The 14029-nt window shown below is 46.2% G+C and overlaps 1 long non-coding RNA gene across 1 annotated transcript in view; it reads right to left on the reverse strand.

Moving 5' to 3' along the window:
• Positions 1 to 14029, reverse strand: part of LOC140458554 (uncharacterized) — a 115609-nt gene that overhangs the window by 68933 nt on the left and 32647 nt on the right. Inside the window, exon 4 of the long non-coding RNA XR_011953528.1 lies at positions 11661 to 11786. This is a non-coding gene — a long non-coding RNA (uncharacterized lncRNA). The remainder of the gene's footprint in view (positions 1 to 11660; positions 11787 to 14029) is intronic.

A 14029-nucleotide genomic window follows, 5' to 3' on the forward strand; every position in this document is an offset into this window, starting at 1 on the left:
CCATATTGGAGTAAGGTTGATGGCTGTCCCACTCTACAAGGGGGAGATGTATTTGTCAGAAACTATTTACTGGCCTTATCCCGTTCTTTTGCAGAACTCCGGAGGAAGGGTCTCCTGGCTCAGACTCCGCCGCTCGACATCCTCTTGCATAAGGTGGAGCCCGGAGATTGGGTACTTGTTAAGACCTGGAAGGCCGAAAAGCTCCAGCCGCGGTGGGAAGGACCGTTCCTGGTTCTGTTAACAACTGAAGCAGCTGTTCGGACGAAAGAAAAAGGGTGGGTCCACGCATCAAGGATAAAGGGGCCTGTTCCGCCTGAAGGAGAGAGCACTTGGACATGCGAGCAAGAGGACAAGCCGTTGGTGGTAAAACTGAAAAGACAGCGATAATGAACTCGACTTGGACTGTATTGGTGGGGATATTGATCAGTTTACTCCTGTATGTGGGGGAGGGCGAGGGGAGATGTGACAAATGTCGGACTACAGTAAGGCTTGGGATTCGAATCTACTCGGGATCATTTGTGTCTCACTCCCATGTGGACGATTGGTGTTACGATGTGAGTGCACGACACGAATGTTGGGAGGGTGGAAGACCCTATTATCAGGTGTATAATAAAGGATACGGTGGCAAAATCCGTGGATGCCCTATAAATGACCGCTGGGTGTGTGTTAGCAAAACTGGGAGGTGGGACCCATCCTCCGTGTTGCTCAGGGAGCAGGTTGACAGAGTCAAGGAGGCCAAGATACAGAACACTGATCGGGGGTTGGGGAAAGAGCAAGACCGTCAGGGAACGGTCGTGCTCTCTAAAGTGCCATCTGTATACGAAGAGGTAGAAGAAAAGATTGAACTCCCTGATGTTACACAAAACCTGTTTATTGATCTCACCTCTAGAATAGCCACTGTTTTAAATGTTAGCAATTGCTGGGTTTGTGGGGGGCCGCATATGTCGGAACAATGGCCGTGGACTGGTCAAAGCTTAGACATATGGGAATTGCTGCAAACCACTTGGACTCATGTCAACGAAAGGAAAAGCCAGGGGTGGAGACTGACAAACAGCCCTGAGGGCCAGTTCTGTATTGAAGGCAAGGGGACCGTGGAGGTAGGGATTAGTCCCTGTCAGAATGTATTGGATGCGACCACGCGAGTATGGTGGCCTGAGGATATTACTTGGTACATTGCAAACCGAGGTCATGGAAATTGCGTTCCATTACGTACTGATTCCTCCTCTGACGAGCTGGGGGCTGATTACTGGAATTGCAGTGGTCCTGGTCCTTATGAGGGCGTCCCTGGGGTAAAGGAACTGTGGGATGACGTTGTGAGGCAGGGAGGGCCTGCTCCAGATGGCCTATTTTGGATATGCGGTAATCAGGCATACCCCAAACTGCCCATGGGATGGGCTGGGGTATGCTTCCTGGGTCTAATACGACCTGCGTTCTTCCTATTACCACGGAAGGAAGGCAACGATTTGGGAATTAAACTCTTTGACTCCCTCCGTAGGTCGCCAAGGGATATCCAAGTCGGTGATTGGGGGGGATGAGTGGCCACCGGCCCGGATTATTGAATACTACGGGCCAGCTACATGGGCACAGGACGGATCATGGGGATACCGTACTCCTATCTATATGTTAAATCGAATTATCAGGCTCCAAGCAGTTGTAGAGGTTATTACTAACCAGACTGCCCTGGCCCTGGAGTTGCTGGCTAAGCAGCAGGATCAGATGAGGGCTGCTATATACCAAAACCGACTTGCCTTGGATTATCTGTTGGCCTCGGAGGGGGGGCGTGTGCAGGAAATTTAACCTGACTAACTGTTGTCTAGAAATTGACGATAATGGTAAAGCGGTTTTGAAAATTTCCGATGAAATTCGGAAATTGGCCCATGTGCCAGTACAATCCTGGCGTCCTCTTAGTGGCATCGGATGGTGGGATGGTCTCCTGGGTGGTAGTTGGTGGCGCACGGCGTTGCTGGTGGTTGGGGGGGGGGGGGAGCGTGATGCTTCTCCTCATATTACCCTGCCTAACCCCCTGTATTCAGTTTTTAATTCAGAAAAATATTTCCCAACTCCAGGCAGTGGCGGTTCCACAACATGGGACGCGTGAACTTAAAGTGATGTTGCTGCGAAAGACCAAGGATTTCCCGGGCCCTTGGGGAGGGGCTTATCTTCGTCAGGCACATCTTAAAAAGAAAAAGGGTGGAATTGTGAGAGGCAATTTCGGTTCAAACAATTAAGATGTGCCTGACCCAACAGGCTTCTCTATAATAAAAGACAAGACTTTTGCTTCTTTTCTAAAACATTTTGTATACTCAAGAGTGGGATAATTTAAATTGTGCAAATGCTGACATTTTGTGAGCAGAGTAAAAACAAGTCCTTGATTGATGAAACCATTAACACAGACAGAGAAGAATGAGTCCTTGACTGATAAGACTGCAGGATAGAAAAACAACTCGAGAGACATCTGTTACAGATTGACAAGACCGCTAGCACAGACAGAGAAGAATAAGTCTTTGACTGATAAGACTACAGGGTAAAAAAACAACTCTGGAGACATTTGTTGCAGACTTTGTGATAAGGGTGCAAAATGGAGAATAATGACAGTTTAAGAATGTGAACCTCGTGGCTCGTTAGAGCCAAGGAGGGAAGGGACTTGTGCTGTATATAATGAGAAACTTTGTAAACCTCGGGGCGCCTTTTTCTCAGAAGGGTGCCCAACTCTGCAGACTTGTAAATAAACCTTTGTTTTCCTGAATTTGTCTAGAGCGATTATTGAGAAGCGATTTTCGTTTCTAACACTTAGCTTTAAAAACATTCATTGAACTAGCATCAAATACTTCCCTGGGCAATGCACCCCATCAAGGTCAAGACATTTCTTCTCAATTCACTCCTAAATTTGCTGCCTCTAACCTTGTGGTGATGCCCTCTTGTCCTAGCTTCACCTGCCAGTGGATACATCCTCTCTACTTCTACTTTATTTATTCCATTCATTATTTTATATCTATCCATGCTTCTGAATTCCAATGAATATAATCCCAATCTACTCAGTCTCTGTTAAGCCAAACCCCTCACCACCGGAATCAACATAGTTAACCTCCTCTGCACCCCCTCTAGGGCCAGTACATCCCTGAGCACGTCAGGAGATAAAAACTGCATGCAGTACTCCAGGTGTGGCCTCACCAGCACCCACTATAGCTAGAACATAACCTCTGCTTTTAAACACAATCCCTTCAGAAATGAAGGACAAAATTCCATTTGCCTTCTGAATTGATTGTTATACCTGGTGACTAACCCTCCTGCAGAAGGATGTTCGGGTGCCTCTGCATAGCAAATAATGTAACTTTTTAAAAATTCAAGTAATAGTCTTTTTATTAATGTTACTCCAACCAAAGAGTATGACTTTACATTTATGAACATAACACTCCACTTGCCAGCCCATTGCCCACTCACTCAATGTATCTCTGTTCCTCTGCAAAGTTTCCCAGTCCTCTGCACACTTTGTTCTGTTACTCATCCTAGTCTCATATGCAAACTTTGACACCCTACATGTGGTCCCCAACTCTAAATCATCTGTATCAATTCTAAATAATTGCAGTCCCAACACTGATCCTAGAGGCACACTACTAGTTACCGATTGCCAGCCAGAATAAGGCTTATTTATCCCGACTCTTTGCTTCCTGTTATTCAACCAATCTTCTATCCATGCTAATACTCTATCCCATGCACCCTTATATAATGCAACAGCCTCTTGCGTGGCACCTTGGTGAAGGCCTTTGGGAAATCAAGGTACACTGCATCCACTGGGTCCCCGTTGTCCACCTTGCTCGAAATGTCTTCATAGAATTCCAAACGATTTGTCAAGCATGACCTGTCCTTCATGAATCCATGCTCTGTCTGCCCAATGGGACAATTTGTATTGAGATTCCCTGCTATTTCTTCCTTGATAATAGACCCAAACATCACTCCAACTACAGAGAATAAACTAACTGGTGTAGAATTCCCTACTTTTTGTCCACTGCCTTTTCTTACAGTCCTTCCTTTTCACTGGAATATGCCTTTGCTGAGCACTTCCTAAAATGTCTTTGAAAATCTTTTACTGCTCATCAACAGTCCCACCATAAAATCTTTGTTTCCAATCTACATTATCCAGGTTCTCCCTCATTCTATTTTAGTTCCCCATGTTCAAGCACAGGACCAAGGTATTAGATTTTATCTTCGCACTGGAGGAGAAAGCGAGGACTGCAGATCAGAGCTGAAAATGTGTTGCTGGAAAAGAGCAGCAGGTCAGGCAGCATCCAAGGAGCAGGAGAATCGACGTTTCGGGCATAGGCCCTTCTTCGGGAATGAGGAAAGGGTGTCCAGCAGGCTAAGATAAAAGGTAGGGAGGAGTGTTGGAAATGCGACAGGTGGAAGGAGGTCAAAGTGAGGGTGATAGGCCGGAGTGGGGGTGGGGCAGAGAGGCCAGGAAGAAGATTGCAGGTTAGGAAGGTGGTGCTGAGTTCGAGAGGTTTGACTGAGACAAGGTGGGGGGGCTGGAAAAAGAGGAAACTGGAGAAATCTGAATTCATCCCTTGTGGTTGGACTGTTCCGAGGCGGAAGATGAGGAGCTCTTCCTCCAACTGTCGTGTTTCTATGGTCTGGCGATGGACGAGTCCAAGGACCTGCATGTCCTTGGTGGAGTGGGAGGGGGAGTTGAAGTGTTGAGCCATGGGGTGGTTGTGTTCGTTGGTCCAGGTGTTCCAGAGGTGTTTTCTGAAACGTTCCGCAAGTAGGCAGCCTGTCTCCCCAATATAAAGGAGGCCACATCGGGTGCAGCGGATGCAATAAATGATGTGTGTGGAGGTGCAGGTGAATTTGTGGTGGATATGGAAGTATCCTTTGGGGCCTTGGAGGGAAGTAAGGGGGGAGGTGTGGGCGCAAGTTTTGCATTTCTTGTGGTTGCAGGGGAAGGTGCCGGGAGTGGAGGTTGGGTTTGTGGGGGGTGTGGACCTGACAAGGGAGTCATGGAGGGAGGGGTCTTTTCGGAATGCTGATAGGGGAGGGGAGGGAAATATATCCCTGGTGGTGGGGTCTATTTGGAGGTGGCTGAAATGAGGACGGATGATACGCTGTATATGGAGTTTGGTGGTGTGGTAGGAGAGGACCAGTGGGGTTCTGTCCTGGTGGCGATTGGAGGGGCGGGGTTCAAGGGCGGAGGAGCGGGAAGTGGAGGAGATGAGGTGGAGGGCATCGTCGACCACGTCTGGGGGGAAATTGCGGTCTTTGAAGAAGGAGGCCATCTGGGTTGTACGGTATTGGAACTGGTCCTCCTGGGAGCAGATGCAGTGGAGACGAAGGAATTTGGAATATGGGATGGCGTTTTTTACAGGGGGCAGGGTGGGAGGAGGTGTAGTCTAGGTAGCTGTGGGAGCCGGTCGGTTTATAGTTAATGTCCGTATTGTTTTGGTCGCCCGAGATAGAAATGGAAAGGTCTAGGAGGGGGATGGAGGAGTCTGAAATGGTCCAGGTGAATTTGAGGTTGAGGTGGAAGGTGTTAGTAATGTGGATGAACTGTTCAACCTCCTCATGGGAGCATGAGGCAGCGCCGATACAGTCATTGATGTAGCGGAGGAAAAGGTGGGGGGTGGTGCCAGTGTAGTTGCGGAAGATGGAACTGTTCCTCATATCAAGAGGCAGGCATAGCTGGGGCCCATGTGGGTGCCCATAGCTACTCCTTTGGTTTGGAGGAAGTGGGAGGATTGGAAAGAGAAGAAGTTGTTCAGGGTGAGGACCGGTTCAGTCAGTCGTAGGAGGGTGTCAGTGGAAGGATACTGGTTGGTACAGTGGGAAAGGAAGAAGCGGAGGGCTTTGAGTTCTTCGTGATGGGGGATGGAGGTGTATAGGGACTGGTGAAGATAAGGCGTTGGGGGCCGGGGAAACGAAAATCATGGAGGAGGTGGAGGGCGTGGGTGGTGTCCCGAACGTAGGTGGGGAGTTCTTAGACTAAGGGGGACAGGACCGTGTCGAGGTATGCAGAGATGAGTTCGGTGGGGCAGGATCAGGCTGAGACAATGAGTCGGCCGGGGCAGTCACGTTTGTGGATTTTGGGCAGGAGGAAGAAACTGGCGGTGGGGTTGAGGGACTATGAGGTTGGAGGCGGTGGATGGGGTGATGAGGTTATGGATGGTCTGGGAGATGATGGTTTGGTGGTGGGAGGTGGGGTCATGGTCAAGGGGGCAGCAGGAGGAGGAGGTGTCCGCGAGCTGGCGGTTAGCCTCAGCGGTATAAAGGTCGGTGCGCCAAACTACTTCCGCGCCTCCCTTGTCTGCCAGTTTGATAGTGAGGATGGGGTTGGAACTGATGGAGTGGAGGGATGCACGTCCAGAGGTTGAGAGGTTCGAGTGGGTGAGAGGGGTGGAGAAGTTGAGATGGTTAATGTCACAGCGGCAGTTGGCTATGAATAGATCGAGGGCAGGTAATTTATCTTCACACCTCTCCATATGTATTCTTACTTCAACCATACAGTGATCACTTCTTCCAAGAGGATCCCTAATTCTGAGGTCATTAATTATTCCTGTCTCATTGCACAGGGGCCAGATCTTGGATAGCTTGCTCCTTGTCGTTTTCATTTCATACTGTTCAAAAAAACTATCATGTATACACTTAATGAACTCCTCAAGGCTACCCTGACTGAGCTGGGTCGACCAATCTACATGTAGATTAAAATCACCCATGGTGATAGACATACCATTTTTACAAGCATCAGCTATTTCTTTCTTTATTGTCCATCCCAATGTGATGTTATTATTTGGCCTACACACTTCGCCTATCAGTGACTTACTTGTTATAATTTTGAAAGCATTATTTCTGTTTCCCCTAATGTACAGCAATAACAACAACTACTTGCTTAATATGGAATCTTTCATCATGGCAAATCTCCTAAGGTGTTTCATGGATGATCAAAACATTGATTAAGAAGGATGATTTTAAAATACATCTTAAAAGAGGATAGAGAAGGTTAGGGAGGGTATTCCACAGACTTCTGCCATTGACAGCTCCAATTGTGGAGTGATGCAGGTGGGGTGGGGTGGGGTGGGGTGGGGTGGGTGGGGTGGGGTGAAAAGGGAACGTGCAAAGGGGAAATGGTTGAGCGTAGGCAGTGCATAAAGGTCTTAAGGATAGAGGAGGTTCCAGACTGAGTCTGTCTGTCATAGACAGTATGGCTGCCTCATGGAATTTGAAGCACCGCAATGGGCCATGCATGTCATGTTAGTCAAGGATAGTATAACGGTGGCTGAGAGAACATTTGGTGAGGACTTGTCTACTGAAGTAGTGTGGGCTGAGGTTAGAAACAGGAGAGGGGAGGTCACACTGCTTGTAGTTTTTATAGGCCGCCACCGAGTTCCAGGGAGGGGGAAGAGAGGATTAGAAAAATTACTCTGGGTAGGAGTGAAAGTGACATGGTGGTCATTATGGGGGACTTTAACTTCCCCAACATTGACTGGAAATTCTATAATTCTAGTACGTCGGATGGATCAGTTTTTGTCCAATGTGTACATGAGGGTTTCCTGACACAGTATGTCGAAGGGCCGACAAGAGGGGAGGCCACATTGGATCTGGTGCTTGGTCATGAACTAGACTAGGTGTTTGATTTAGGTGTAGGTGTGCACTTTGGAGAGAGTGATCATAATTCAGTTATGTTTAGTTTAGCGATGAAAAGGGATAGGTACATGCCACAGGTGAAGACTTATCGATGGGGCATTGGCAATTATAATAACAGCCTTACTTCTGTTGGAGGAATGGTTTTCGAAAGGATTATAAGAGACACTATTTGTAATAATCTGGCAAACAACAGTATGATTTCAGATCGTCAATATGGTTTCGTCAAGGGCAGGTCGTGTCTCACAAACCACATTGAGTTTTTCGAGAAGCACATCGAGTCATAGACACGTAAAAAGCTCCATATTTTGTTGACTCACATTCCTGGGATATCAGGACTGATGGCTGAACAGGGACTCAATCTTCGTTTAATCCTCATTTCCTTTGGCTTTCTGAGCCGCTAACTACATCACTAATATTCTACCTCCCATTCCCTGTCCTGAATCTGACCCTCTAAGCCTACACTTTAGTTCCCATCCCCCTGCCAGACTAGTTACAAACTCACCAACAGAACTGGCAAAAGCCCCCACCAGATTTGTCTCAGCTCTGCCCAGGGTAACCAGTCAGGCTGGTATTGGTCCCACCCAGAAACAGTCCCAGTGCCTGAAGAAACAAAACCCTTCTCTGGTACACCATTTCCCCAGCCACACATCCAGCTGATCTGCCTTCTCATTCCTGCTCTCATTAGCACATGGCACTGGGAGTAAGTCTGACATTATTACATTTCAGGAGCTACATTTTAATGCATCTGCTGTCTCTCCCACTCCTTCATATTCAGTCCCCCCTCACAGTGACACTGCGCCTGCAAAGCTGATGGTCATGTGTTGGCCTGCTGGACCCACCCCTCATTCACTCCCATTGGCTGGAGGATCATGACACCTCTCCTATTGGTCTGAAGCTGTGTCAATCAGCCAGGCCCCATTGTGACCTGAGTGGTGGGATCCTCCCAGGTGCATCAGAGGCTGAGGGGTGACCTCATAGAGGTTTATAAAACCATGAGGGGCCTGGGTAGGATAAATAGACAAGGTCATTTCCCTGGGGTCGGGGAGTCCAGAATGAGAGGGCATAGGTTTAAGATGAGAGGGGAAGAATTTAAAATGGATCTGAGGGGCAATTTTTTTTCCCCACTGCGGTTGGTGCGTGTATGGAATCTTCTGCCGGGAAGTGGAGGATGTTGGTACAATTAAACCATTTGGCATTTGGATGGGTATATGAATAGGAAGGGTGTAAAGTGATATGTGCCAAGTGTTGGCAAATGGGTCTAGATTAGGTTGGGATATCTGGTCAGCATGGACCAGATTAACCAAAGGGTTTATTTTCATGCTGTATATCTCTACGGCTCTGCCCTGTGATGAGCTTCATCATTCACAGTGAATGGGTCAGTATCACAGACCACAGGGACTGGAGGCTATTCAGCTCATTGGGGCTGTACTCTCTCCCTCTGGAGATGGTGCCAGTCAGTCCCAACTCACCTCCCATTTGGACATAGCCCTCCAAATCCTTCCTTAAAAATGTTAAATTTCAAATTTGTTTTGACAATAACTACTGAATCTGCATCCAGCTGTCGGTCAAACTGTTGCAGATGCACAGAACTCAGTGAGCAAAATAATCTTCACATTTTTCTTTGCATTATTTGCCAGTTACCTGAAAATAGTTACTAAAAATTGTGATGTTAAAAATTTCTCACTCTGTCTCTCTGTAAATGAAATACCCTGGAAACAAATCAACTCCTGGTCGAAATCACTGCTTAACCTTCTCAGCTCCAAGGAGAATTATCTGACCTTCTGCTAACTCTCCATAAAAGAGAAACTATCTTAATTTTAATTTATTAGTGCCATAGAGATGTACAGCACAGAAACAGACCCTTCAGATCAACTTGTCCAAGCAGACCAGATATCCTAAATTAATCTCGTCCCATATGCCAGCCCTTGGCCCATAACCTTTTAAACCTTTCCCAATCACATATCCAGTGAGATGCCTTTTAAATGTTGGAACTGTACCGGCCTCCACACTTTCTCTGGCAGCTCATTCCATACACATACTATGTTCAGCTTGAAACTTTGCCCCTAATATCCCTTTTCAATCTTTTCCCTCATGCCTGTGCTTTCTAGTTTTGGATTCACCTAAACAGGAATAAGACCCTGGCTGTTTACCCTATCCATGCCCCTCACAATTTTATCAACCTCTATGGTCACCTCTCAGCATCCGATTCTCCAGTGAAAACAGCCTCAATCTATTCAGCCTCTCCCTATATCTCAATCCCTCAACCCTGGCAACATCTTTGCATCTTTTCTGAATCCTTTCAAGTTTCACAATATCATTCCAACAGCGGGGAGACCAGGTCTGAAAGCAGAATTCCAAAGTGGCTGAATGAATGTCCTGTACAGCAGCAAAATGACGTCACAACTCATGTACTCAATGCACAGACCAATAAAGGCAAGTACACCAAACACTTTCTTCACTACCCTTCCTATCTATGATTCCACTTTCAAGGAATTATGAACCTGCACTCCAAGATCTATGTGTTCAGCCACACTCACCAGGACCTTCCCATTAAGTGTAGAAGTCCCGCCCTGATTTGCTTTTCCAAAATTCAGAACCTCACATATATCTAAACTAAACTGCATCTGCCACTCCTCAGCCCATTTGATCGGAGTCTCATTGTACTTTCAGGTAACTTTGCTATCCATTGCACCTCCAATTTTGGAGTCTATTGTAAACCTACAAACCATAGCTCCTATATTCACATAGAAATCATTTATATAAATGGCAAAAAGCAGTGGACCCAGTACCTAGTACCCAGCCTGACAGAATATTGCTCATCACAGGCTTCCAGTCCAAAAAGCATCCTGCACTATGACACTGACTGCTCAGCAAGGTTAGAGCTCATGGCATACAGGGAGATCTAGCCATTTGGATACAGAACTGGCTCAAAGGCAGAAGACAGAGGGTGGTGATGGAGGGTTGCTTTTCAGACTGGAGGCCTGTGACTAGTGCAGTGTTACAAGGATCACTGCTGGATCCACTACCTTTCGTCATTTATATCAATGACTTATATGTGAACATAGGAGGTATAGTTAGTGAGATGATACCAAAACTGGAGGGGTAGTGGACAGTGAAAAAGATTACCTCAGAGTACAATGGGATCTTGATCAGATGGGTAAATGGCTGAGGAGTGGCATTTTGGGAAAACAAATGTTAGCAGGACATGTACACTTAATGGTAAGGTCCTGAGGAGTGTTACTGAACAAAGAGGCCTTGGAGTGCAGGTAGATAGGATAGTGAAGGCGGTATTTGGTATGCTTGCCTTTATCGGACAATGTATTGAGTACAAGAGTTATGAGATCATGTTGCAGCTGTACAGGACATTGGTTAGGCCACTTTTGGAACGTTGCGTACAAATCTGGTCTCCCTCCTATTGGAAGAATGTTGTGAAACTTGAAAGGGTTCAGAAAAGATTCACAAGAACGTTGCCATGGTTGGAGGATTTGAGCTAGTCTGGGGGTTGAATAGAGGTTGAATAAACTGGGGCTGTATTCCCTGCAGCGTCGGAGGCTGAGAGGTGATCTTATCTATGTGTATAAAAACATGAGGTGCATGGATTACCTAATTACCCACAAAGTTCTGGGATACACCTGATCAGATTCCAGGGATTTATCCAACTTTATGCATTTTAAGACATCCAGTACCTCCTCCTCTGTAATATGTACACTTGCCAAGTTATCACTATTGATTTTGCCAACATCTCTAACTTCGATATCGCCTTTCAGTAAAAACTGACATGAAATACATACAGAATCTCTCCCACCTTCTGCTGTTCCACAGACAGTCTTGTTGATCATTGAGGGTCGCTATTCTCTGCCTAGTTATTCTTTTGTCTTTAGTGTGTTTGTAGAATCTCTTTGGATTCTCCTTAAACCTATTTCCCAAAGCTATCTCATGTCCCCTTTTTTGCCTCCTGGTTTCCCACGAGTGTACTCCTACTGCCCTTATAGTCCTCTAGGGATTCACACAAACACAGTTGTCTGTACCTGGAATACCCTTCCATCATTTTCTTGACCAGAGCCTCAATTTCACAGGTCATGCAGCATTCTCGATGCCTCCCAGCCTTGGCCTTAACAGGAACATACTGTCTGTGTAGTCTCATTGTCGCAGGCCTATGGAGGCAATGGCAGATGAGGACAGAGAAACAATCATTATAAGTAAAGAGGTAGCGTTGGGAAGGCTAACAACTTATCCTTATTTCTATAATTCCTCTCTAGTCTCAGAACTATCACTATCTCTGCATCAAAAACATCTCAATCTCTGCAGCATCCTCCAATCTCTAATCTCCTCCAGTCTCAACACCCTCTCTATCTTTCATCTTGTCCACCCTCACAAATCTCTGTGATGTGCCTTTCTTTAATTCCAGCCTTCAGCATAACCCATTTTTATTTCAGATTCATGCAGCCAGAGCTCCACAATGTCCCGCTTAACCTCTGTCACATTTTCCTCCAAAAACATTAATTAATGACGTATCATCTATTCTAATGTCACCTTCTCGGACCTGGTTTCTATTGTGGCTTGTCATATTCCTATATTACGCGTCTGTGGTCGACAAGACGGAAAACGGTTTTGTGGTCCATTGGGTTTATGCTGTAAAGAAATCTCCCAGCTAACTATTTTAATCCCATTTTCCAGCACAGAGCCCATAGACCTGTCAGCCTTGGCCTTGCAATTGTGTTCCAAAATAGATTTTAAATGCCTTCGGGATTTCTGTCTCTCACTCTCTTCCAGACAGTGATGTTTAGTGCAACTGTTACTCTATGCTATCATCCACAGGGTTCAGAGCAGCTGGGTCTGTGCGAACCACCGATCGCCCACACATTGTGAAGGATGGCAGGGTCCCTGAGAGGGGGCACAGGAGATTTACCAGGATGGTTCAAGGAATGGGGGATTTTAGTTGCAGAATTTGTGGGGCTTTTTTAACATTAATTGTTCACGTGATATGTGTGTTGCTAATACACATCAAGAATAACCATCCACAATTAATGGACTCTCCTTTTCAACCTCTCCCCTTGCCTGCGCTGCGGTAATATTCAGGTTAACCACTACCAGACATCTCTCTCTCATAAGAGAGCAGTTCTATGGTCGGGTAGGACAATGCTGACTTGATCTTTTACACAGTGATACCACTGTGCCTCGAGGGAATGCTGAAGGTGGTGGATGGGAAACCACTCAGGTACAATGCTTTATCCTGGAGGATGTTCACTTTCTTTAATATTGTTGGGTGGGGGGGGGGGGGGGTGCACTGATGCAGGCAAGTGGAGAATGTTCCAACACAACCCTGATGTGTACCTGATAGAGAGAAAACAGACATTGGGGAATCAGCGGTTTGGAAAAACTGAGATTGTTCTCCTTGTTGCAAAGGAAATTTGGGGAGCTGTGACAAAGCGGTTTACAAAAGTTACACGTTATAATAATAAACCTTACACCCATCAGCTCATTATACAAGGGTTACAGAACACATGTTGAAGATTTGGGAAGATCTATTGAGAGGATGGTTTGATTCAAAGGAGAACTTTTATTCAGCAAATGGTATTGATCTGGAACACAATACACTCACACAATATGAATATCCATCTCCTGATGAATGGAGTAATTCGGTCAGAGTTTGGCGTTACAATGACTGAGATTACCATCTGAATATCTGCCTGTAATACAAGTTTATAAAATCCGTCACTGTCAGTTCAAGTTTGAAACTCATACAATCCCCTCCTCCTGGCCCAGGATGACTGTACACATTACCCCTGGTGGAGGTCAGCAGGCACTTCAAGGGCAAATCTATGTGGGTTTCTATGAGTTTCCACCTTGGGACTTCATGTGACTGAACATGGGACAGAATATCCCAAGATTCAGTGAGATATGGAGAGCAGGATTTCCTTCCTTTTCTTTCCTTCCGTGCTGCCGCTGTGTCTCCTCAATAAGACGTGGGGTGTGAAAGGCTCATGCAGCTTGATGGGCAAGATGTCTCCATTCTGACCAATGGGCAACAAGCTCCTCCCAGTCATTAAACAGAGTACCCCTGAAAGATAGCAACTGCGCATGCTTCCCACTGCCCAGTGCTCACAGGACATGTTTCGAAATCTCCGAGAAAAGGCATAACAGGAAAGTTCCAAAAGGATTATCAACAGTTTACAGAGAGATATTCACAGGAAACATGAGCAACAAGTTGGCAAATAGAGTATAACTTGGGATAAACTGTAGAAAGCTGCACCACAAAGGGACTTGGGGAAAATGAGCAGGAAACACAGAAAGCGAGCACACAGTTACAACAGGGAATCAGGAAAGGGAATGGAATGCTGTCCCTTATTTCAAAGTGTTTGCAATATAAGAGTTTGGAGTATATACCTTAGGGCAA

Source organism: Chiloscyllium punctatum, chromosome 33, assembly GCF_047496795.1.
Source record: "Chiloscyllium punctatum isolate Juve2018m chromosome 33, sChiPun1.3, whole genome shotgun sequence".
Lineage (NCBI taxonomy): Eukaryota > Metazoa > Chordata > Chondrichthyes > Orectolobiformes > Hemiscylliidae > Chiloscyllium > Chiloscyllium punctatum.